The 24,564-nt window shown below is 43.6% G+C and overlaps 1 protein-coding gene across 7 annotated transcripts in view; it reads right to left on the bottom strand.

Annotated features, from left to right (window-relative positions):
- The window catches only part of EMB3108 (DEA(D/H)-box RNA helicase family protein), a 120,265-nt gene that overhangs the window by 77,438 nt on the left and 18,263 nt on the right, over positions 1-24,564 (bottom strand). The gene's annotated exons all lie outside the window — the stretch shown is intronic.

The following is a 24,564-nucleotide window of genomic DNA, read 5'->3' as shown; positions in this document are numbered from 1 at the left end:
CCTGGGAAGGGGGGGGGGGTGTTGATTTGGGGGTGGAGAGGGAAGGGGGGGTGTTGTTGGGGAAGAGTACTTGCTCCTCTATGAAAAAATTTGGAAGCCTTGTCTATTTGACCATCACCATCTTGTTCCTCAAGCATTTGTTGAGGATTCAATCGTGACGTCCCTATTTTGACAAGTGCCAAAGTTGAGCAGCCCAACATCCTATTTCACAAGAGCCAAGAATCTGTTCAAAAACCCAATAGCTAAGCCATGAGTAGCTATAAATCTTGCAACAAATAATGAGTGTCCCCTGGCATGGCAAACAGGCCATGCAGCAGGCATGCCTAGAGCAGCAGCCATGTGAAAATCGGCAGAAAGCAGCCCCCACTCTGTCACCAGCCTAGACATTTCCCAGTATGAAAAGGGTTTGGTGGACTCCAAGACGTCTAAATATTTGGAAAGTACAAGCTTTGGGAATGGGGGATTATCCTGGAATACAAAGGATCACACTCCTAAAATCTAGGAGGGTTGCTATTTTTGGCCCAACTCCAAGGAAATTATGTTCGCATCATTACGTATACCAAGAGTTGACAAATGGGCTACCAGTTCAAATATTTTTAGAGATAAAGTTTGTGGAAGGACCCATCTCTTAGATTGGGACGTGTGGCAAGAAAGTGGATAAAAGTGAGACAAGTGGCCTGACACTTGTTAGAAAGTGGATCAAAGTGAGACAAGTGGCCTCACACTTGTCACCTCAGCTATTGTGTGGCTCTCCACTTGTCATTATGGCCTTCTCTTGCCATTATAGCTCATGGGAGGCGTCCCTTGTGGATCGCCCTCGTCTAAGGTCATATGGCTCACTAACTTTAGACCTGACATTTCCTATTGCACATCCATATTAAGTCAGTATTTCAATGCTCCGAAGGAGCCACATTGGAGTTCAGTGAGATGAGGGTTGTTCGCTGTCTAGCGGGCACCTATATGATCGGACTTCACTTCAGTCGTGGGTTCACCTTACATGGTTACACAAACTGTTGTTTACTATCTAGCGGGTACCTATATGTTCGGACTTCACTTCAGTCGTGGGTTCACCCTGCGTGGTTACACGAACTCCGACTGGGCCGGTGTTATTGATTCTCGGCGCTCTCATGGTGGTTATTTGTACTCACTTGGATCTAGCCCTTTCTCTTGGTCTAGCAAGAAGCAGGATACTGTAGCAGGTTCTTCAGCTAAGGCCAAGTACCACGCCCTCTATGACACCACCACTGAGGCTTTGTATTTCCGTCAGCTTCTTGAGGAGATGCACGTTCCCATGGACACCGCAACTACCATTTCCGAGCTTCGTTCATTAACTGAAAGCATGATTCCACTAGGCGAGCAACCGCCAGTGGCTGAGATGTTCAGTCGATCGAGCTACCTACACCAGTCTAGTCTAGCCTTTTGGGTGACCATGACCTAGTGAAAGGTGATCGTGCCGCCCCTTTGGCCTTCCTGAAGCCTATCCAATTCTCTTTATCGTCCTACTATGCACACCATTCATGCACGCCGCGCTCTTGTTTAGTTTATGCTAAGCTTCGAACAGGCGGCGTGGCAGAATACGAATGGCTATAAAGGATAGATAACATATCAGTCAGAGTGTGATTGCCCTTGCTCGCAATACTATTTTTTTCCAACCGTACCAAGCATGTTGGTGTTCATTTTCACTTTACCAGGGAGCAGGTTGAGCTTGGTAGCATCAGGCTCCAGTACATTCCTACGCCAGACAACCATGCCGACATTCTTGCAAAGTCTGTCAATCGGCCTATCCTCCAACGTCTTCGCAAGCAGATCAGCATATGTCCTCCATCATCACCCTCAGCATCTTGAGAGGGGGACCATCCTCACCATTCGTATTATCTATCATTGTTGTGAAGGGCGCATGAGTAAGTGAAAACCCCATGAGGGCACTACTCATGTGAAAACCCACTCCATAGCATTTACCATCTTGTATACCCTTTGCATTGCTTTCTGTTTTTTGTGTTTGGGACGCATGCGTGAACGAAAACCCATATGGGCGTTCGTGCATTTGAAAACCCCTTGCATTGCGGCATTGATCCTGTTCAACCCAAACTCAAAAGACTCTACAAAAAAAACGAAGAGACAAACGAATGATCTACACCCACAACATGCCAAATACTTCGTCATGTTTCTTTTCACCCAATTACCATCTTCTTCATCTTCTCTCATGGTCCCTTTTTTGGCCGGAGAGGGGATGTGTGACTATCAGGCCCAAAAGGGCTGCCGCGGGGGGGGGGGGGGGGGGCGCAAAAAGGTCCTCCAAAAGGGCCCAAGAAGGCCCTCATTATTGGCCTTACAAAAGGCCTAAAAAGGCTCTTGACCAGGTCGGCCAAGCTGGCCGACAGGGCCAGCCGACCTGGTCCTTTTGGGGGGGGGAGGGGGGGCAGCTCTATATAAACCCCATGCTGCCCCTCCTTTAACTCATCATCACATTGATCGTCAATCGACATCCAACCGTCAGCTCTACCCCCTGCACACAGCAGCAGCCCGGCTGATCGACGTAATCATCATTCTGCTCGTTATCGGCTATACCACCTGCGCAGCACACAACAGCAGCAGCTCGGTGATCTTTTTCATCATCCAGAAGCAGCAGTTCAGCGCCCTGCTCCCAGAGCATCCAGCAATCCAGAGCGGCATCCCTACCACTGCTTTATCATCGAGCATCAGTGCTCCACACCACACTGCAGCCGGTGTGCTCCCACAGTATTCAGCAGCACATCTGCGTTTTCTCAGTCCTGCGTTGTGCAGCCTTCGACATCTACATCACTCAGAGTGCTACCGCTGTCGTCGACACAAGCCTTCATCATCGACCGTCCTCTTGCTTAGACTTCGTCCTGGCTTCTTCGCCGGTCTACTTCCTGAAGGTCACCTCACATCAGAGGCCCTCTTGTACTGGATTACATTCACCATTATTCATATACTCATTCATCCATTTCATGCTGTGTTGATTTACTCTGATCTCTCGTACATCTGGTCCTTTCGTCCTTTTTCCCTCACAGAGCATACAAGCTTCAGTTTTCACTCACAAAGGTCACCTTTCAGCCCACGCTTCAAGCATGCAGGCTTTTAGGAGCTTGTACCCCCAAACAAGCAATCAAACACCCAAAAAAGTAAGCATAGTCCCAAAACAATAGGGTGCCTAGCTTTCTTCTCCCCATTTTGAGCATTAAAACCATTTATGGCTAAAGATGCCTAAAATACCCCATACAGTTGCTTTTTTCAGATGGCGAGTCACCCCTGTAGCGCACCCATCCCTGCAGCCCGTCTCAGCCCTGCAGTCCGCCCTGTAAACTCACACGTATGGGCCCCGATTGTACACACGTCTGAGGCTTCTTTAGCTGTGTGTCTGAGGTGGACAGCGCTGTATGGAGCGCTGTATGGCAGCCTAAAAGCATGCTACAGTTCTCAGCCATCCCTATACCTTCTGTAAACCAGTCCCATACACTTATGCCTTAGGGTTCTCTCCCCTCTCCTCTGAGTCGGCAACCAATATAAGGTAGTGTTGTTCACAGCTGTATACATGGAAAGCATACAGAAGAGTCCCGGGAGAAAGAAAGAAAGAAAGAAAGTTATATTAAACGTCTCCTAAAGAAAAGGAAAAGGAAAACAAGTACAACTAACATAGCTCTCTGAAAGTTATATTAAACGTCTGCTATCCATAATATGTCTCATCATGGAAAAGGAAAACAAAACAAGTACAACTAACATAGCTCTCTGAAAGTAGAGGCTGATATAATCATCATCATGTGGGAGTACATGGGATATATAAGCACTAGTACAAGAGAATCTCATCATGGAGGTCAGAGGGCCTAAGAATATGAAGCACCATGGGCAAATCATCCTCCAGTAGAGGGTACGCCTCTCTCAAGTAGATTAGTTAGTGACTATGGCCGACAGGTCCCCTTCTGTCATTGTACGTGAGAAGGTGGTGTGGTGGTGGTGGAGCATGTCCAGGGTTTGGAGGTGATGGGAGGATTGTGGTTGGCGTCCTATGGGCTAGGGACACCGGGTACATCGGAAGTGCTCAAGCCCGTTCCACTCCTCAAGGACGGGGCGTCCTGTGGTGGACCCGTGGGGTCTGCTTCTGACTATGGCCGAGAGGTCCCCTTCTGTCATGGTACGTGAGAAGGTGGTGTGGTGGTGGTGGAGCATGTCCAGGGTCTGGAGCTGATGGGAGGATTGTGGTTGGCATCCTATGGGCTAGGGACACCGGGTACGTCGGGACTCGGAAGTGCTCAAGCCCGTTCCACTCCTCAAGGACAGGGCGTCCTGTGGTGGACCCGTGGGGTCTGCTATGCCGATATCCTCTCCCTAGACCCAAAAGAAACTAGTGATGGCAGGCTAGCGAGAGGAAGAAGGGGTGGTGGTTGTGGCCGACACTCTTAGGAGTCTCTCTGTGTCTGCGAAGCTCCAATTGGAAGAGTGATGGTAGGCTAGCGAGGAAGGAGGGGTGATGGTTGTGGCCGACACTCTCTTAGGAGTGACTCTCTGTGTCTGCGAAGCTCCAATGATCCTGGATAATGGGCCAAAACCCTCATGCAAGAGAAAGTGGTACCTCCCACGGATCTCATAGTACACTAGGCAGTGTATAGTGCTCCTCTGTCTCAACGCCTGTGTGGCACAATCTGCAAATCCTCTCCTCTCGAGGTCTCCGTATAAGCTCTCCATCTCTGAATATGCGCTTTACCCACCCGTAGGCGATGGGAGGATACCCGTAGCTGGCCAACTGCGATCTGCATGGCATGCGACATGTGAATACCTAGGTAGCCTGGCTGCTAGATGAAGCCATTCGCCACTAAGCCTGAAGAAATTCTCTCTGTAGAAGTGCATCTTCGGTGGGAGCTCCGATGTGCAATCCATATGCTGTGTATGTGGAGGCTAAGGAGGTCGAACCGGATAATCTGGCTGACGTCCCCATGGGAGAACCGGAGAAAAGGCGATTCCAAGTTGTACTGAAGAGGTGGGAGGTGGTCCATCTCGAGCCCGTGTCCTGAAAGCCAGGTGGAAACTCGGGCATACCATGCCCTAGTGTCACCCTCACATGCGAGCTATTGTGAGGACTCCAAGGCAAGCCCCACGTATCTATGGGGACTCATTGTGCTGATGTGGTGCTGTTGCATGACGAATGAAGATCAATACAAGGATGCAACAAAAAAAGACACTTAGGGCTCTTGAAAAGAGTTCCAAGTTGTAGATGAATGTGGGAGAGGGCTTGACAATAATCCCACATGGGAACTTTTGGGAGTTCTAGAAATTTTGTATAAAAGGTGGCCCATTTGAGTGCTAGGGGGGACTCTTTGGTCATTTGGTTGAGAGGCTCATAGAGAGAGCTTGCTCCATAGCTCCTTCTCATGTGCTCTTCCAAGGCTCTCCATCTCCATTCATGCTTCAATCTTGTACTCTCTATTCTCTACATTTTCAATGATATGAGGTTATGGTCTACACACTTGCCAATCTAGATTTCTTGATGATGTTTTGATGCTAAAATCTGATTTGTAGAGTGCATGTGATGAAGCTTGTGCATGAAATGATGTGTAGTTGAGACTTGTGTGATAGCTCTTTGCATGTTAGGTTCTTTGCATAAGTTGCATTTGTGTGCTTAAGTGTAGCCTAATCTTGATGCTTGATTATGTTAGATTGATTGCTTGAGTGTTGAAGAAGGATTGAGTAGGACTAGAAGTCATTAGTGTGTGGTTAACTCATCTTCTCCCATTCGGGATAGCCTCTATGCGCTAACCGGGTTGCATTCACGGATTGACAAAGTGTGTGGGTTAGAGTGTAGCCTCCGCTATGCTATGATGTCCCAAACAATGGCGCCGCTGCCGGGGAACGCACACCTAAGTTAGTGAAGGGTGTTAACCATTACTTCTTACTAAGTGCTCCATTGATTGCAAAATCGTGGATTAGGGTAGATTAGAGTAGAGTTTGCGAGTGTGTGATCTCAAGGGCGCCTTGTGTGTTTTCTGTTTTTTGATTAGAAGCAAAAAAAATTAAAACCATTGAGCGGTTGAGGTTTCTCTCGCATTGTTTTTTATGTGTTATTGCTTTTCAAGTACCGTCATTATGCTTACATTCATTGTTTTTTTTTGCCATTTCATGCTTTTATGCTTTTCGCTAACATGTGATTAGTAAAAAAAATAAAAAAAATAAAAAAAATAAAAAAAAGCTCTTCCATAGCTTATGCAAGCTCCATAGGCTCCCAAGCGTGAAGCCCGCTTAAGGAAGAGAGCAGAGAGGGAAAGAGAAGGGAGAAAGGAAAAAAAAAGAGTGGAGAGAGTTGCTAAGCGAGGGGCATTCAGCCTTTCCTTTTTCACGTAGGCACCGACCTTTGCATTTTAAAAAGTGCGTAATATATTAAGGTTGCAAGGCGTGTGTTCATTAATTAGGCTATTATACTATAGAGGCTTGTGTGGAGAGCACTGTATCCACGGCACTCAAGGCCAAGCCCAAGCGATATTTAAAAGAGAGTGCTAGCTTCTAGTAGCTCTTGAAAGCGGTCCGCAAAATTAAAAAAATAAAAACAAAAAAAAAATACCACTCAGCCGTTGAAGGCTGGTGCGAAGGCAAGCACTTGCAGCAGTGGAAGGAAGTGGCCGCGTGGAAGTGAGGTAAGCTGCTGGCAGAGGCTGCAGCTGTAGAAGGCGAAAGGCCTGGCAGTTGCTGCAGCTGACGTGGCCGTGGAAGAAGCTGTGGACTGGCAGAGGTAAGCTGCTGGCAGAGGCTGCAGCTGTAGAAGGCGAAAGGCCTGGCAGTGGCTGCAGCTGACGTGGATGCAAATGACGTGGCCGTGGAAGAAGCTGTGGACTGGCTTGAGAGCAGCGAGCAAAGGCGTAGGGCGGGGAGGCACAGCAGCAAAAGGCACGACCTTAAGCTACTGGAAACCGACGGAGGCACACCAGTTGTGAAGGCGGGGCAGCTGAGAAGCGAAGGCTGGCCGCACGTCCGGCAAGGCGCAGCAAAAAAAAATAAAAAAACGTGAACTGGCCGGCAAGCAGAAGGCAAGAAGCTGTGGGCTGGCTTGAGAGCAGCGTGCAAAGGCCGGGCACGTGGCCTGCAAGAAGAAGCGGCCGGCTGCTGCAGCAACACCAGTGGTGGCCGTTGAAGAAGGAGCAAAAGGGTGGAGTAGCAGAGCGAAGACGTGCAGAAGGCGTTGAAGGCCGACGTGAAGGTGACCGGTCGACTGCTGCTGTGCGGAGTGAAGACACTGGCAGCCAGCAGTGAAGATCATAAAAGCAAAGCACGTGAAGGCAACGGACTGCAGAGCAGGGGAGTCCGGCGGCGTTGAGAAAGAAGGCGCACCGGCCGAAGAAAAGGTTAGTAATTTTTCTTTTTTTTTATTTTCTTAATTTTTATTTTTTTATTTTTTTTCTTTGCAGTTTTAAAAAATAATATAATAATAATAATAATGAAAATAATAAAATAATAAAAAATATAATTACTATTTTTTTTAAAGAGAGAAAGGTGAAAAAAAAAGAGAGAAAAAGAGAAAAAAAAAGGAAGATAAACAATTTTTATTTTTGTAGTTTGAATCCATTTTTTAAAATTTCTGTAAAGTTTTGCATAAGTAAAGTAGCGTGTATTTTTTTATTTTTATTTTTGTAATTGAGTGCATAATTAGTAGATTCATATTTTTTGTAATTGACACGAAATTTATTAGTACTTTTAAAAAAAACAAACAAACAAACCAAAAAAAACAACAAAAGGAGAAAAACCAAGAGAAAACAAAAGAAAATTTTTTTAAAAAAATCTATAAATTAAGTGTTTTTTAGGAGTCTACTTTTTTGCATATGTTGTAATTTTTCATTTTTTTTAATTTTTTGCATAATTAGTGTAACTTACATTTTTTAATTTTTGTAACTTTGTGCATAATTAGTATTTTTTTAGTGTGATTCATAATTTTTGTGTAAAATTTTTTTTTTTTTAAAAAGAAAGTAAAAACATAAAATCATAAAATCATTTAAAAAAAATCATTAAAAAAATAATAATAATAAAAATAAGATAGATAGTGACACCACACATACTCATTTTGGTTGCATTTAGTGATTAGGTAGGTTAAAATATATATATATATATATATACGTATATATATATATATATATATATGTATTTAAAAAAAACAAAAACAAAAATAAAAACAAAAACGCATAAAAAACCAAAAAAAATTGACCTTATGCACTTGCGGTCGGGACGTCTTATAGATTCTGCCATAGGGCCTAGGGAACCTTCTAGAGTACCTACGCAGGAAAGTGGGACCCAATCGGTAGGCAATTTGGTAGATATTGCTGAAACCCTTTCTGAATCCCAATCCGATACCCTTTTCTCCAGAACAACTAGTTCATTGTCCATGGACAATTTTGGGCCGTCAAATAGTCAGTCCGTAGCCCCAAATAGAACACCCACAAGATCTTTTAATCCATTTGAAGCCGACACCATGGAGTTAACACTCAATGTGAGACTCCAATATGTCTACACAAATGCTCAAGGAGCTGAGATCTTTAGGGATCCACAACAACGGTATCTTGTTAAGATCGCAGACATTTTCTCAGAACTTGATAGAGCACCTCTAGTCAATGACCAGGATAACATGTACATGGGTGGAGATGGTGTTCGCTACGAAGTCACCTACCATCCAGAAAATGTAGACAAATTAGGGGAGCTCTCTAAAACCGAGTTCTTAGACTTATCAAAATTTTCCAGAGCAAGGGAGTCTAGAGATGACTGGCTCATTGAGCCGGACATGCCTGGACCCTCCAATGCCCAGTCCTCAAAACCATCCATAGATGATTTACTTCTTGTAGATCTAAACTTGGAAAGGGATAGGAAAGGCAAGTGTAAAATGGATCAGGGGGCTGAGAATCAATGGGAGTTTGTACGACAAATTCCAGTGACAAAGGTCTTGCAGGATGACCCACTTCAAGAGATCTATAAGGACTCGTTAGAGGGATATTATGTCACAACTAGATTGCCACAGCTAGATCTTCCTCTAGCTCATGTGGTGGTAGTTGAGAAGCTTGCAGGACACATGAACAGAATAATTGATAAATGGGCCAATGAATACCGAACCTTAGATTGGAAAGAGATTCGGGAACTCACGTGGAAAGGACAACCATTATTCATGGAAGTGTTCTCAACAAATACAGCCAAACCGGGAGAGACAGCCTTTCTTGGAGAAACTGTTGCTCCTCCCCTACGAGAGTTCACTAGAGAGGGACCCTCAACATCCAAGTGGACCACTGCTAGTAGCCCAACTCTAGCACCAAGATATCGTCCTACACCAAATGTGCGACCACCGGTCACACCACAACATCTTTCTCACTATAACAATCGGAGGGTAGGGGAGCCAACTCGGCCTCCCACTTCCTGAAATGCGGGTGACAAGATCTTTGGAGGGGTTTGGTGAGGTTGGTAATAGGGTACCCACACCAAATTTGGAAACATGTGGACCATCTTTCCAAAGACAGGAACAATTCCTACTGAGAGTGAGAGGCCGTAGGCCCTATGATGAGTATTCAAGACAAGTAAGGCCATCAACTCTTCAGAAACTGGTAAAGAAGTATGAAGGATCGGGAGATCCATACGACCATGTAGCAGCATTTAGGCAAGCAGTTCGAGCTGAGCAAGTGGCCGATAAGCATACTCAAATTGAAGGATTTGGACTCACTCTTGAGGGAAAAGCCCTGGCTTGGTTTCAGGCATTAGAGGCTTCAGACAAATCTTCTTTACGAGTTTTGGAAGAGAGATTCATTGCTGCTTTTTCCTTGATGGGAATTCAACATGACACGGTAGCACACATCTACTCTTTCAAGCAAGGCGAGAATGAGAGTGTTAGAGACTGTGTAAATAGAATGAAGCAGTACATTAATCGTTGCCCAGAGGATGAGAAGCCCGCCCAAAGTCGATTAATTTCTCTCTTCTTAAAAGGACTCAAAAATTCAACACTGCATACACATCTCTATGCGAAGAAACATACAAATTTCAATGAGTGTTGCCATAATGCTATGGATTTCACCGATAACTTCAAGTTCCAAGATGATTCTGACCCAGAGGTGAAACCTAGAGATCAGTGGAGAGATGACCAAAGTTCAGGGTCTAGCGCGCTAGTAAATCCAGACCAGATAGCTAACCTAGTACTACGGAGATTGGGACAGACCTATCGTCCACCCATGCAGCCACAACAACAGCAGCAGAGAGTGAGGAGTGTACTTCCTACAGGTCCTCATCTTTGTGGAGCATATGTGGCGGTAACCATAAAATAGAGGAATGTAATACCTTTTCTCCTCTAGTCACAAACCAACCCACAAAAAAGTGGTGCCAAGCCTGTGCTTGAAACTTTACCCACACCACACAGGAATGTACTCGCATTGCGGGAATGAGACAGGAACGTGAGCAGCCAAGGGGTGGAGTGGCTCCACAAATGTATCAACAGTATACTAATTTTGAACGTAAGCCACCTATGGCACAAGAGCAAGCACGACCTGTTCTTGGTGCTCAACCTCCTGCTCCAGGTACTGCTCCTGTAAGGGTTGTCGACTACGACAATTCAAATCTGTGTAGAGACTTAGTAAACCCGGGCTATGTGGAGGAGGAATACGCATCATATTCATCCAAAGAAAATATCTTTGAAAGTCCCGCATACCCAAGCCAAGCACTGGAGACTCAACCAGGGGAACAAAACTCTTTAATGCTGCTAGGCGGCTACCAACCTAGGACTCCAGGCCCCTCAGGTCAATGGCAGCCAAGGAAAGTAGAGGCCAAACCAATGGGCCCCTGTTATGAGTGCGGAGAACTCCATTGGGCTCGTGATTGTCCACATCGCTCAAGGCAAGCATCTCGGTCCAATACAACAGTACCACAGTTTTCACCAATTGAAAGATATTGTCTAGGGTGTTGTGTAGAACACTTCCCAAAGGATTGTCTGCTGAAACCACATGAGGAAGGCACCTCTCAACCAAAGGTCTCACTCAACCTTGTAGGCACAGTTCCATCACCACCTTCATCTGAGAATGAGGATGTCATGCCACTTAGAGTCATGACTAGATCACAGACACGAAATGCCGAAATACAGACTCATGAGACACCTCGAAGTAGGGATGCAAAGACAAATCTAGTGGACAAGACCCTACAGTCCAATAGAAAAAAGACCACTAGGAGGAAGAAGAACCGAAACAAGCGAACTAAAAGTGCATCCACTAGTTCTCAAGAAGCCTCTAAACAAAACATGAGGGATCAAACTTTTACATCCCAAGAAGTGCATGAGGAGCATCAACCTCAACCTGGGCCTAGTACTAAACAAGATGAGGCTAGTACGACTGAGGATAGTTCTGGGGGTTCTGTTTTTGTGGATAAAGTGAATGAGACTCTAGAGGCCATCATTGATGCTCATAGAAGTCGCATTGCAGCTTTATCTGAGCTACCCAAGAAGCTTCAAGAATACCCAAACCCTCGTGAGAGGAGAAGATCAATCTAGCTGTACATCAGCAACTCATTAGAGAAGCTCAGTCAATACTTGAGGGACCACCACCACCTATTCCTCGGGGCCCAACCTCTCTTAAGCCAACATTAGAAACCATACCAAAAGTGTCATCGAGTCGGGAAATGCAAAGTGAGCTCATTTCACAAGCTCCTAGCGAAAGGTCTGCACCAATTGACACCCAATTGAAAGGAGGTTATCTGCCACCACCTAGCCTTGTCTTCCCATGCAATGATGAAGTTATTGATGCTAATGAGGACATGGCAAATGAGATATGGGCCGCAGTTCATGAGAAAGTTAATGAGAACATGTCTTCTATTAGTTCGCCTCTATTCTCTGAGGTGGATTTTACCAGGGGCACGGAAAACAACTTTAGATGCCCAAGCACCCAGGAGGAAGTTCAAACAATTGTTTCTCCCAGAAGTAAGCATACAATGAAAACCTTACCATCATATCTGGGAGAATATGAAAACTGTTCTCAAACCTTGAGGATACCCTCCATGCATAAAAGATTGACAAAGGAGAAGGATATGAGTATGGTGCAAGCTATTTTGTCGGCACCAGTGGCTTGTACCTTACCTTTGCTTGATTTGATAAAAATTCGACCTGAGTTGTGGAATGATATTACCACATGTTTGTCAGAGCAAGTATTGCTACAAAAGGGTCACCATGAGTGTACTATACACCCTGAGACAAAGCATATTATGCCAGTTCCTATCAACAAAGTAGGAAAATTTTGTGAGGACGATCAGGGAAATGCTACCCTCCCATTAGAAGTGCGAAAAGTATCTTCAACTGCAATACTTGATAGTGGCGCAAGAGTGGGCATTGTGACAAGGTCCATTTGGGAAAAGTGGGACAAACCAGCTATTAGGAGTACCAGGATGCGCTTGCAGCTAGCAGATGGAAGCCTAGAACATCCCCTTGGGCTACTTGAGAACATATTGGTCACCACATGTGGGATTGAATATGAGCACACCTTTGCAATAGTGGATTTTGAAAAACATCCAAACTATGAAGTGATATTGGGTAGACCATTCATGCGACAATTTCAAATGATTCAAGATTGGGGATACAATATGACTCTGTCATCACAAGGGTCAACAACCTAAGGAATCACTCATATCGTGATGTAACAAGGTCTCCAATAGATGAGTTTGATTCTGCTTCATCTGAGGGCTCAAGAGTTACATTGTCCGATGGGCGAGAAGATCTGTGGATGTGTGGAGCCTCATGTAGGGATTTCAACACTGAGAGACTTAAGGGTAATCGAAGTGTATCAGACGAGGCATACATTCCACAACCCTTCCCTGAGCATTTAATTGATCCATTAGAATGGAGTCATATCCTTGCAACATTATCGACATGTGCTTCACCGAAGCCAATTCAATTTTGTGACTCAGATGGATATGATATTATTCCTATACGAATGGTACAACCACGTGCCCTTCTAGATGATTTGTACTATAGGGATACATCCACAACAGCACTGCAAGTAGAGGAAGTCTCTGCTAATCCACGAGCTTTATCGTGTCAAAGGGGTAATGTTTCTACCCTACACAACCCACTCTCAAAATCTGCATTTGAAGCTCCAAAACAAATGATCTGGATAATTGATGAGTACTCAAGTGAGGGCCATGGCTGGCATGTTCCAACTACTCTAGTTGCTGCTCAAAGAAGGCCGGGCAAGAAGGAATTATCAATGTGGCTATCCAAAGATGCGTACAAACTTGTACCATCTAGTCCAGTTGCTAAGCCTCTTAAGAAGCACATCATTTCCAAGCCTAAACCTCGGATTGTTACTCGATGGGTCCCAAAACATGTTCTTGATTTTCCATATCAGTGGGTGCAAAAGAAATCAACACAAACTCTTCAAGAAAGGAAAGGTGGCTGTGATAGCACCTACAAATCTACTAGTGTTGATCTTCCTAAAACATGTAATGAAACACCGGTTGTCCCGATTTCTCCTTGTTACACAATTCAACCATCAACTTGTGTACCTAAGACAAGTCCAAATGAGTCTCATTTGAGCATAGATTCTAGCATTTCAATGCCTAAATCCTCTTATCTTGCTCAAATTCCAAGACAATTGCTAAAATTCCCACCTCTTAAAAAGGATATACCAAAAACTAAAGATAAGGCATTAACACTACAATTGAAGCTTTTTGGTAGATCAATCACAGCCACCTTTCCTTTCTTGAAGAGTTTGTGTTGATTTCTTTTGCACCCACTGATATGGAAAATCAAGGGTGGCTTTTGGAATCTTTCTGAAACACTCTTTTACCCCTAGCAAAGCATGGCATTTTGGAAGCCAAATTGCTGTTGCACCCTCATAATAGCCTTGTGCTTTAAGAACATGTTTTGGGACCCATCGAGTAACAATCCGAGGTTTAGGCTTGGAAATGATGTGCTTCTTAAGAGGCTTAGCAACTGGACTAGATGGTATAAGTTTGTACGCATCTTTGGATAGCCACATTGATAATTCCTTCTTGCCCGGCCTTCTTTGAGCAGCAACTAGAGTAGTTGGAACATGCCAGCCATGGCCCTCACTTGAGTACTCATCAATTATCCACATCATTTGTTTTGGAGCTTCAAGAGCAGATTTTGAGAGTGGGTTGTGTAAGGTAGAAACATTACCCCTTTGACAAGATAAAGCTCGTGGAGTAGCAGATCCCAAGATGCAATCAGAATCAATTTGCAACTTGTATTGTCTATTCTTCCAATCTAATGAGCAATTGATAGCACTTAACCACGATCTACCGAGAACAACCTCTACTACTGCCTTGGACTTACGTGCCACATAAAAGGACACTGACATCTAGTGATCCTGAATGGTCGTCATAATGACACATTTTCCCTCTATAGGGTTATCTTCTCCGGAGAAGCTTCGTAGGTCCACATGAATTTGCACAAGTGGTGGTTGACCCAAGGCTATCCAGGTGTCAAACGAGAGAACATTATAATTTGCACCAGAGTCAATTAAAGCAGAGACAAAGTAGGTAGTCTCATGAAGATGGAGGCACACTTGAATATTGAATGGATCGACATATGGTTCATCAGTAGCCAACTGTATGGCCAACATAGAAGCTTTGCGACGCTCCTTGGCTTTTGCAACTCTAGCTTTAGCCTCCTCTTGAGCCTGACGTTTGAGTAGGTCAAGTGCTTCTTTCCGTGTTTGTGCAGCATGCATCTGTTGAAGCATGGCTTCAGTTAATGGTTCATTGTATTTCTTGAGACGACTTCCATTAATGAAGTTAGGCATTTGCTCACCTTCTAGTGTCTCTAAACGCACTGCACCACTTGGAGTAAGCTCATTAATCACAAACAGTCCTAGGCCACGTTTCTTGAGCTTTCTCTTATGCTTCTTAAGTGTGTACAAGAGCACAAGGTCTCCTTTTTTGAATGGGCCAGTTGTTACATTTCTATCGTACCATTGCTTTTGTCTCCTCTTCTCAGCATACATCCCCATTACCGCCAATAAGCGGGTCTCATCAAGCTTTTCCAATTCGTCAACGCGTTGTGAAAGCTCATGACCAGTCCAATCCAATTGTTTAGCTACTCGTAGAGTAGGTACAAGAAATTCAATGGGAAGAATTGCGTCTAATCCAAAAGCAAGTTCAAATGGGGTTGTGCCCACACATGTTTTATACGCTGTCCTATATGCCCAAAGAACTGAGTGCAACTTTTGCTCCCAATCAGTCCTATGTCCCTCAACAATCTTTGTGAATACTGTGCAGAGAATCTTGTTAGTACTCTCGGCTTGTCCATTGGTCTGGGGATGATAGGGTGCAGAACGCTTGTGAATTACCATAAATTCTTGAAGCAAAAATTCTATGACTTCATTTACAAAGTGTACACCTTGATCACTAACGATCTCAATAGGTAAGCCATAGCGTGTAAACACGTACTCATACAAGAACTTGGCTGTGGTTCTGGCATCATTTTTGACTGTTGCCTTTGCCTCAACCCATTTGGTCAAATAGTCAGTTGCGACTATAATATATTCAGCATGCGTGTGACGAGCTGGAGGTTTAATGGGACCGACAAAATCAATACCCCATTTTGCAAAAGCACGTGTGCTTAACATAGGCCGCAACGGCATATTGTCCTTTGTGATGGGAGGTTTGGTCCTTTGACAATCGTCACAACGTTTCACATATTCTTCGGCATCCATTTGTAAGGTTGGCCACCAAACCCCAGACCACCTAATCAACTTAGCTGTGGTATTACCCGAAAAATGTCCACCCCCAACACCTGCATGTGCATGAGTTAAGATTTTCAGATAGTCAGCTTCACATACACACATGCGTAAGTTGCCATCCTTGCCCCTCTTGTAGAGTTGGCCCTCTATCAGCATATAGTTTGCCGCTTCAATTTTAATAGCATGCTTTCGATGTTTAGGAATTGTTTGATCCACATGACCATGCTGAAGATAGTCCACAATATACTTACTCCAACTTGGTGTAGTTGAAATTTGGAATAATGTGACATTATGAATTGGCTTTTGAATTTTACATGAAGCACAGTTACGAACAAATGTTTCAGCATCTGCATGCATGGTAGGCCACCTTTGCCCATCCTGAGAGATACGTCGCACACAAGTAGTAGCTGATGCATGGATTCCATCGATACCTGCATGTGCCCATTCCAAGATCTCCTCATATTGGTCGGGGTTAGGTATAAGCCTCAACACTCCATCATTACCCTGACGATATAATCTCCCTGAGATTAACTTGAATGGTCGCCATAGGTCCACATTAGGACCCGCTAGTTGTATCTGCCCACTTGTCAAAATTTCTAAAATGGATTCAGACCATCTAGGAGCTGTCTCTACAAGGAAAAGTGTTGAATCTAACATATCATCATCCACACCCACAGGAGCTTCGCCGGAGGTGATTCGAGACAAATGATCTGCCCTTAGATGAGTTGTTCCTTTTCGAACTGCAACTTCAAAATCAAACTCAAGAAGGATGATAAACCACCTCACAATCCTTCCAGTTGCACAAGGTTTATTCACCAAATATAGCAATGCTTGATGGTCCACAAAAAATATGAATTTGTTTGCCAAAAGGTAATGGCGAAACTTTTTCACTGCATATATCATGGATAAACCTTCTCTTTCTGTTGTGGTGTAATTCTTCTCAGCATTGTTCAACTGTCGACTAGCATATGAGATTGGGAAATCCTTATTGTGTTCTCCCGATTGAGCCAAAATACATCCAATTGCAAAGTTGGAAGCATCAATATGGACATGAAAGATTTGGTTCCAATCTGGTGCCCGTAAGATGGGTGCAGTCACTAATGCTTGCTTCAACTTTTCAAAGGATTCCTCACACTCATCAGTCCAATTAAACTTTACAAGAAGAGCATATAATGGTCTGGCTAGGACAGCGTACATGTAGATGAATCTACGGTAATAGCCACAATGTCCCATGAATGTTTGTACCCCTTTAGGGTTGATAGGCCGAGGTAATGAGACAATGACATCAATTTTATCCATATCTGTTGAAATCCCATTGCGAGAAACAATATGGTCCAAAATTTTCCCTTGTCTTACCATGAATTTGCACTTGTCAGGATTCAAGCATATACGATAAAGTTGACACTTTTGAAACACAAGTCTCAGGTGTTCTATATGATCATCACGCTCTTGTGAGTGAACACATAAATCATCCATGAAAATCTCAAGAAATTGCCTAAGGTTCTCCTTGAATACATGACTCGTTAACCGCTGAAAGGTTGCTGGTGCATTTGTTAGACCAAATGGCATAACACGATAGGCAAAGATGCCATCTTCAATAGCAAAGGCTGTCTTGTGTTGATCCTTTGGATAAATTGACACTTAATTGTACCCGGAGAATCCATCCAAGAAACTGTATGCTTTTTTCCCAGCAACTCGTTCCAGAACATGATCCGTGATTGGAAGTGGGTAATGATCACGCACAGTAGCTGCATTTACCTTCTTGAGGTTTACACATACTCGAAGTTTTCCATTTTTCTTGGGCACCACTACAATAGGGGAGACCCATTCAGTGTGTTCAATCTCATAGATAAATTCTGCCTCTAAGAGCTTGTCTATTTCTTCCTTTATCTTCCGTGCGAAGTTTTCATTGTAAGTATAAGGACGTTGCTTGGAGGGTTTTGCATCCTCTCGCAATGGTATTGTATGCTGACATATGCTTGGATCAACTCCTTTGAGGTCTTTATAACTCCAAGCAAAAACATCGCGATACTCCTTTATTGTTTGAATCAATAACTTCTCCTCATCTAAGGACAAGTCTGTGGCAATCCACACATAGCGAGGCTCTTCTCCTGGCTTAGCAATATCAATCTTTTTTGCATCTTCTGGACCATCGTATGAAACCCCTCGCACGCTTGGTTTTTGTCGCATGGGCTGTTGAAGAACAATCTTCCGATCTTGAAGAGTGTACTGTGTGAAATTGGGAGGAACATTGAGACCTTGTTCTTGTCCACTTCAGTCTTCACTCATTGAAGACCATGCGGTTTTGAGCTCTCCTTTGCCATCTTGCATCGGATTTTTTTGTTCAACCGTTGTCTTTGCACTTCCTACACTCTTTTTTGAATCGGTTTTAGACTTGAGTTTTGGTTTTTATTTCTTCGTTTTTTTACGATTTTTGCTAACAGTTGTTAGCTTTTCCTCTGCTTGGAATCCATCTGATCGTTTGACTTGGTCTTTGATACTATCTTGTGCTTGGACATAGTATAGATATCCGTTCTTTCCTGAGAAGTGAGGTGGTGATCGAGAGTTTTCACTCTTAGACTCCTCCTTTTCTTTTTGTAGTCTCTCACGTTGTTCCCGCTCATCTTGTCTACTGATTCTCTTATGGCTCTTACAACATTTACGTTTAGGTCGGCTTCAAGAGATCTCTACTTGAACCTCCCTTCCTCTCAAGAGTAAGCGTGCCTTTTCTAACTCTTCCTCAGGGATTGTCCCATCATTATCAAAATCAGAGTCCCATCCATCTTCCTCATCAGCATCATTAGCAGATTCGAGTGTTAAGTCCTCTACTGAGACTTCCTCGACATGCATAGCTGTTGTGGATGTATCTCTATAGTACAAATCATCTAGAAGGGCACGTGGTTGTACCATTCGTATAGGAATAATATCATATCCATCTGAGTCACAAAATTGAATTGGCTTCGGTAAAGCACATGTCGATAATGTTGCAAGGACATGACTCCATTCTAATGGATCAATTAAATGCTCAGGGAAGGGTTGTGGAATGTATGCCTCGTCTGATACACTTCGATTACCCTTAAGTCTCTCAGTGTTGAAATCCCTACATGAGGCTCCACACATCCACAGATCTTCTCGCCCATCTGACAATGTAACTCTTGAGCCCTCAGATGAAGCAGAATCAAACTCATCTATTGGAGACCTTGTTACATCACGATATGAGTGATTCCTTAGGTTGACCCTTGTGATGACAGAGTCATGTCGGAGGTACAAATAATTGTATCCCCAATCTTGAATCATTTGAAATTGTCGCATGAATGGTCTACCCAATATCACTTCATAGTTTGGATGTTTTCCAAAATCCACTACTGCAAAGGTGTGCTCATATTCAATCCCACATGTGGTGACCAATATGTTCTCAAGTAGCCCAAGGGGATGTTCTAGGCTTCCATCTGCTAGCTGCAAGCGCATCCTGGTACTCCTAATAGCTGGTTTGCCCCACTTTTCCCAAATGGACCTTGTCACAATGCCCACTCCTGCGCCACTATCAAGTATTGCAGTTGAAGATACTTTTCGCACTTCTAATGGGAGGGTAGCATTTCCCTGATCGTCCTCACAAAATTTTCCTACTTTGTTGATAGGAACTGGCATAACATGCTTTGTCTCAGGGTGTATAGTACACTCATGGTAACCCTTTTGTAGCAATACCTGCTCTGACAAACATGTGGCAATATCATTCCACAACTCAGGTTGAATTTTTATCAAATCAAGCAAAGGTAAGGTACAAGCCACTGGTGCCGACAAAATAGCTTGCACCATACTCATATCCTTCTCCTTTGTCAACCTTTTATGCATGGAGGGTATCCTCAAGGTTTGAGAACAGTTCTCATATTCTCCCAGATATGATGGTAAGGTTTTCATTGTATGCTTACTTCTGGGAGAAACAATTGTTTGAACTTCCTCCTGGGTGCTTGGGCGTCTAAAGTTGTTTTCCGTGCCCCTGGTAAAATCCACCTCAGAGAATGGAGGCGAACTAATAGAAGACATGTTCTCATTAACTTTCTCATGAACTGCGGCCCACATCTCATTTGCCATGTCCTCATTAGCATCAATAACTTTATCATTGCATGGGAAGACAAGGCTAGGTGGTGGCAGATTACCTCCTTTCAATTGGGTGTCAATTGGTGCAGACCTTTCGCTAGGAGCTTGTGAAATGAGCTCACTTTGCATTTCCCGACTCGATAACACTTCTGGTATGGTTTCTAATGTTGGCTTAAGAGAGGTTGGGCCCCGAGGAATAGGTGGTGGTGGTCCCTCAAGTATTGACTGAGCTTCCCTAATGAGTTGCTGATGTACAGCTAGATTGATCTTCTCCTCACGAGGGTTTGGGTATTCTTGAAGCTTCTTGGGTAGCTCAGATAAAGCTGCAATGCGACTTCTATGAGCATCAATGATGGCCTCTAGAGTCTCATTCACTTTATCCACAAAAACAGAACCCCCAGAACTATCCTCATTGGCTTGGGTATGCGGGACTTTCAAAGATATTTTCTTTGGATGAATATGATGCGTATTTCTCCTCCACATAGCCCGGGTTTACTAAGTCTCTACACATATTTGAATTGTCGTAGTCGACAACCCTTACAGGAGCAGTTCCTGGAGCAGGAGGTTGAGCACCAAGAACAGGTCGTGCTTGCTCTTGTGCCATAGGTGGCTTACGTTCAAAATTAGTATACTGTTGATACATTTGTGGAGCCACTCCACCCCTTGGCTGCTCACGTTCCTGTCTCATTCTCGCGATGCGAGTACATTCCTGTGTGGTGTGGGTAAAGTTCCAAGCACAGGCTTGGCACCACTTTTTTGTGGGTTGGTTTGTGACTAGAGGAGAAAAGGTATTACATTCCTCTATTTTATGGTTACCGCCACATGCTCCACAAAGATGAGGACCTGTAGGAAGTACACTCCTCACTCTCTGCTGCTGTTGTTGTGGCTGCATGGGTGGACGATAGGTCTGTCCCAATCTCCGTAGTACTAGGTTAGCTATCTGGTCTGGATTTACTAGCGCGCTAGACCCTGAACTTTGGTCATCTCCCCACTGATCTCTAGGTTTCACCTCTGGGCCAGAACCATCTTGGAACTTGAAGTTATCGGTGAAATCCATAGCATCATGGCAACACTCATTGAAATTTGTATGTTTCTTCGCATAGAGATGTGTATGCAGTGTTGAATTTTTGAGTCCTTTTAAGAAGAGAGAAATTAATCGACTTTGGGCGGGCTTCTCATCCTCTGGGCAACGATTAATGTACTGCTTCATTCTATTTACACAGTCTCTAACACTCTCATTCTCGCCTTGCTTGAAAGAGTAGATGTGTGCTACCGTGTCATGTTGAATTCCCATCAAGGAAAAAGCAGCAATGAATCTCTCTTCCAAAACTCGTAAAGAAGATTTGTCTGAAGCCTCTAATGCCTGAAACCAAGCCAGGGCTTTTCCCTCAAGAGTGAGTCCAAATCCTTCAATTTGAGTATGCTTATCGGCCACTTGCTCAGCTCGAACTGCTTGCCTAAATGCTGCTACATGGTCGTATGGATCTCCCGATCCTTCATACTTCTTTACCAGTTTCTGAAGAGTTGATGGCCTTACTTGTCTTGAATACTCATCATAGGGCCTACGGCCTCTCACTCTCAGTAGGAATTGTTCCTGTCTTTGGAAAGATGGTCCACATGTTTCCAAATTTGGTGTGGGTACCCTATTACCAACCTCACCAAACCCCTCCAAAGATCTTGTCACCCGCATTTCAGGAAGTGGGAGGCCGAGTTGGCTCCCCTACCCTCCGATTATTATAGTGAGAAAGATGTTGTTGTGGTGTGACCGGTGGTCGCACATTTGGTGTAGGACGATATCTTGGTGCTAGAGTTGGGCTACTAGCAGTGGTCCACTTGGATGTTGAGGGTCCCTCTCTAGTGAACTCTCGTAGGGGAGGAGCAACAGTTTCTCCAAGAAAGGCTGTCTCTCCCGGTTTGGCTGTATTTGTTGAGAACACTTCCATGAATAATGGTTGTCCTTTCCACGTGAGTTCCCGAATCTCTTTCCAATCTAAGGTTCGGTATTCATTGGCCCATTTATCAATTATTCTGTTCATGTGTCCTGCAAGCTTCTCAACTACCACCACATGAGCTAGAGGAAGATCTAGCTGTGGCAATCTAGTTGTGACATAATATCCCTCTAACGAGTCCTTATAGACCTCTTGAAGTGGGTCATCCTGTAAGACCTTTGTCACTGGAATTTGTCGTACAAACTCCCATTGATTCTCAGCCCCCTGATCCATTTTACACTTGCCTTTCCTATCCCTTTCCAAGTTTAGATCTACAAGAAGTAAATCATCTATGGATGGTTTTGAGGACTGGGCATTGAAGGGTCCAGGCATGTCCGGCTCAATGAGCCAGTCATCTCTAGACTCCCTTGCTCTGGAAAATTTTGATAAGTCTAAGAACTCGGTTTTAGAGAGCTCCCCTAATTTGTCTACATTTTCTGGATGGTAGGTGACTTCGTAGCGAACACCATCTCCACCCATGTACATGTTATCTTGGTCATTGACTAGAGGTGCTCTATCAAGTTCTGAGAAAATGTCTGCGATCTTAACAAGATACCGTTGTTGTGGATCCCTAAAGATCTCAGCTCCTTGAGCATTTGTGTAGACATATTGGAGTCTCACATTGAGTGTTAACCCCATGGTGTCGGCTTCAAATGGATTAAAAGATCTTGTGGGTGTTCTATTTGGGGCTACGGACTGACTATTTGACGGCCCAAAATTGTCCATGGACAATGAACTAGTTGTTCTGGAGAAAAGGGTATCGGATTGGGATTCAGAAAGGGTTTCAGCAATATCTACCAAATTGCCTATCGATTGGGTCCCACTTTCCTGCGTAGGTACTCTAGAAGGTTCCCTAGGCCGTATGGCAGAATCTATAAGACGTCCCGACCGCAAGTGCATAAGGTCAATTTTTTTTTGTTTTTTATGTGTTTTTGTTTTTATTTTTGTTTTTATTTTTTTTTAATTAATATATATATATATATATATGTATATATATATATATATATATATATATTTTAACCTACCTAATCACTAAATGCAACTAAAATGAGTATGTGTGGTGTCACTATCTATCCTATTTTTATTATTATTTTTTTTTTAATGATTTTTTTTAAATGATTTTATGATTTTATGTTTTTACTTTCTTTTTTTTTTTAAAAAAAATTTACACAAAAATTATAAATCACACTAAAAAAATACTAATTATGCACAAAGTTACAAAAATTAAAAAATGTAAGTTACACTAATTATGCAAAAAATTAAAAAAAATAAAGAATTACAACATATGCAAAAAAGTAGACTCCTAAAAAACACTTAATTTATAGATTTTTTTTTAAAAAAATTCTTTTGTTTTCTCTTGTTTTTTTCTCCTTTTGTTTTTTTTTTTTTTGGTTTGTTTGTTTGTTTGTTTTTTTTTAAGACCTAATAAATTTCGTGTCAATTACAAAAAATATGAATCTACTAATTATGCACTCAATTACAAAAATAAAAATAAAAAAATACACGCTACTTTACTTATGCAAAATTTTATAGAAATTTTAAAAAATGGATTCAAACTACAAAAATAAAAATTGTTTATCTTCCTTTTTTTTTCTCTTTTTCTCTCTTTTTTTTTCACTTTTCTCTCTTTTTAAAAAAAAATATATTTTTTATTGTTTTATTATTTTCATTATTATTATTATTATATTATTTTTTAAAAATACAAAGAAAAAAAATAAAAATTAAAAATTAAAAAAAGAAAAAAAAAGAAAAATTACTAACCTTATCTTCGGCCGGTGCGCCTTCTTTCTCGACGCCGCCGAACTCCCCTGCTCTGCAGCCCGTTGCCTTTACGTGCTTTACTTTTATGATCTTCACTGCTGGCTGCCAGTGCCTTCACTCCGCACAGCAGCAGTCGACCGGTCACCTTCACGTCGGCCTTCAACGCCTTCTGCACGTCTTCGCTCTGCTACTCCACCCTTTTGCTCCTTCTTCAACGGCCACCACTGGTGCTACTGCAGCAGCCGACCGCTTCTTCTTGCAGGCCACGTGCCCGGCCTTTGCTCGCTGCTCTCAAGCCAGCCCACAGCTTCTTGCCTTCTGCTTGCCGGCCAGTTCACGTTTTTTTATTTTTTTTTGCTGCGCCTTGCCGGACGTGCGGCCAGTCTTCGCTTCTCAGCTGCCTTGCCTTCACAACTGGTGTGCCTCCGTCGGTTTCCAGTAGCTTAAGGTCGTGCCTTTTGCTGCTGTGCCTCCCCGCTCTACGCCTTTGCTCGCTGCTCTCAAGCCAGTCCACAGCTTCTTCCACGGCCACGTCATTTGCATCCACGTCAGCTGCAGCCACTGCCAGGCCTTTCGCCTTCTACAGCTGCAGCCTCTGCCAGCAGCTTACCTCTGCCAGTCCACAGCTTCTTCCACGGCCACGTCAGCTGCAGCCACTGCCAGGCCTTTCGCCTTCTACAGCTGCAGCCTCTGCCAGCAGCTTACCTCACTTCCACGCGGCCACTTTCTTCCACTGCTGCAAGTGCTTGCCTTCGCACCAGCCTTCAACGGCTGAGTGGTATTTTTTTTTGTTTTTATTTTTTTAATTTTGCAGACCGCTTTCAAGAGCTACTAGAAGCTAGCACTCCCTTTTAAATATCGCTTGGGCTTGGCCTTGAGTGCCGTGGATACAGTGCTCTCCACACAAGCCTCTATAGTATAATAGCCTAATTAATGAACACACGCCTTGCAACCTTAATATATTACGCACTTTTTAAAATGCAAAGGTCGGTGCCTACGTGAAAAAGGAA

The sequence above is a fragment of the Cibotium barometz genome, chromosome 3 (genome assembly GCF_041138505.1).
Source record: "Cibotium barometz isolate CiBa-2024 chromosome 3, ASM4113850v1, whole genome shotgun sequence".
Lineage (NCBI taxonomy): Eukaryota > Viridiplantae > Streptophyta > Polypodiopsida > Cyatheales > Cibotiaceae > Cibotium > Cibotium barometz.
The sequence above is the reverse complement of the archived record's forward strand: the minus strand, read 5'-3'. Positions and strand labels throughout refer to the sequence as shown.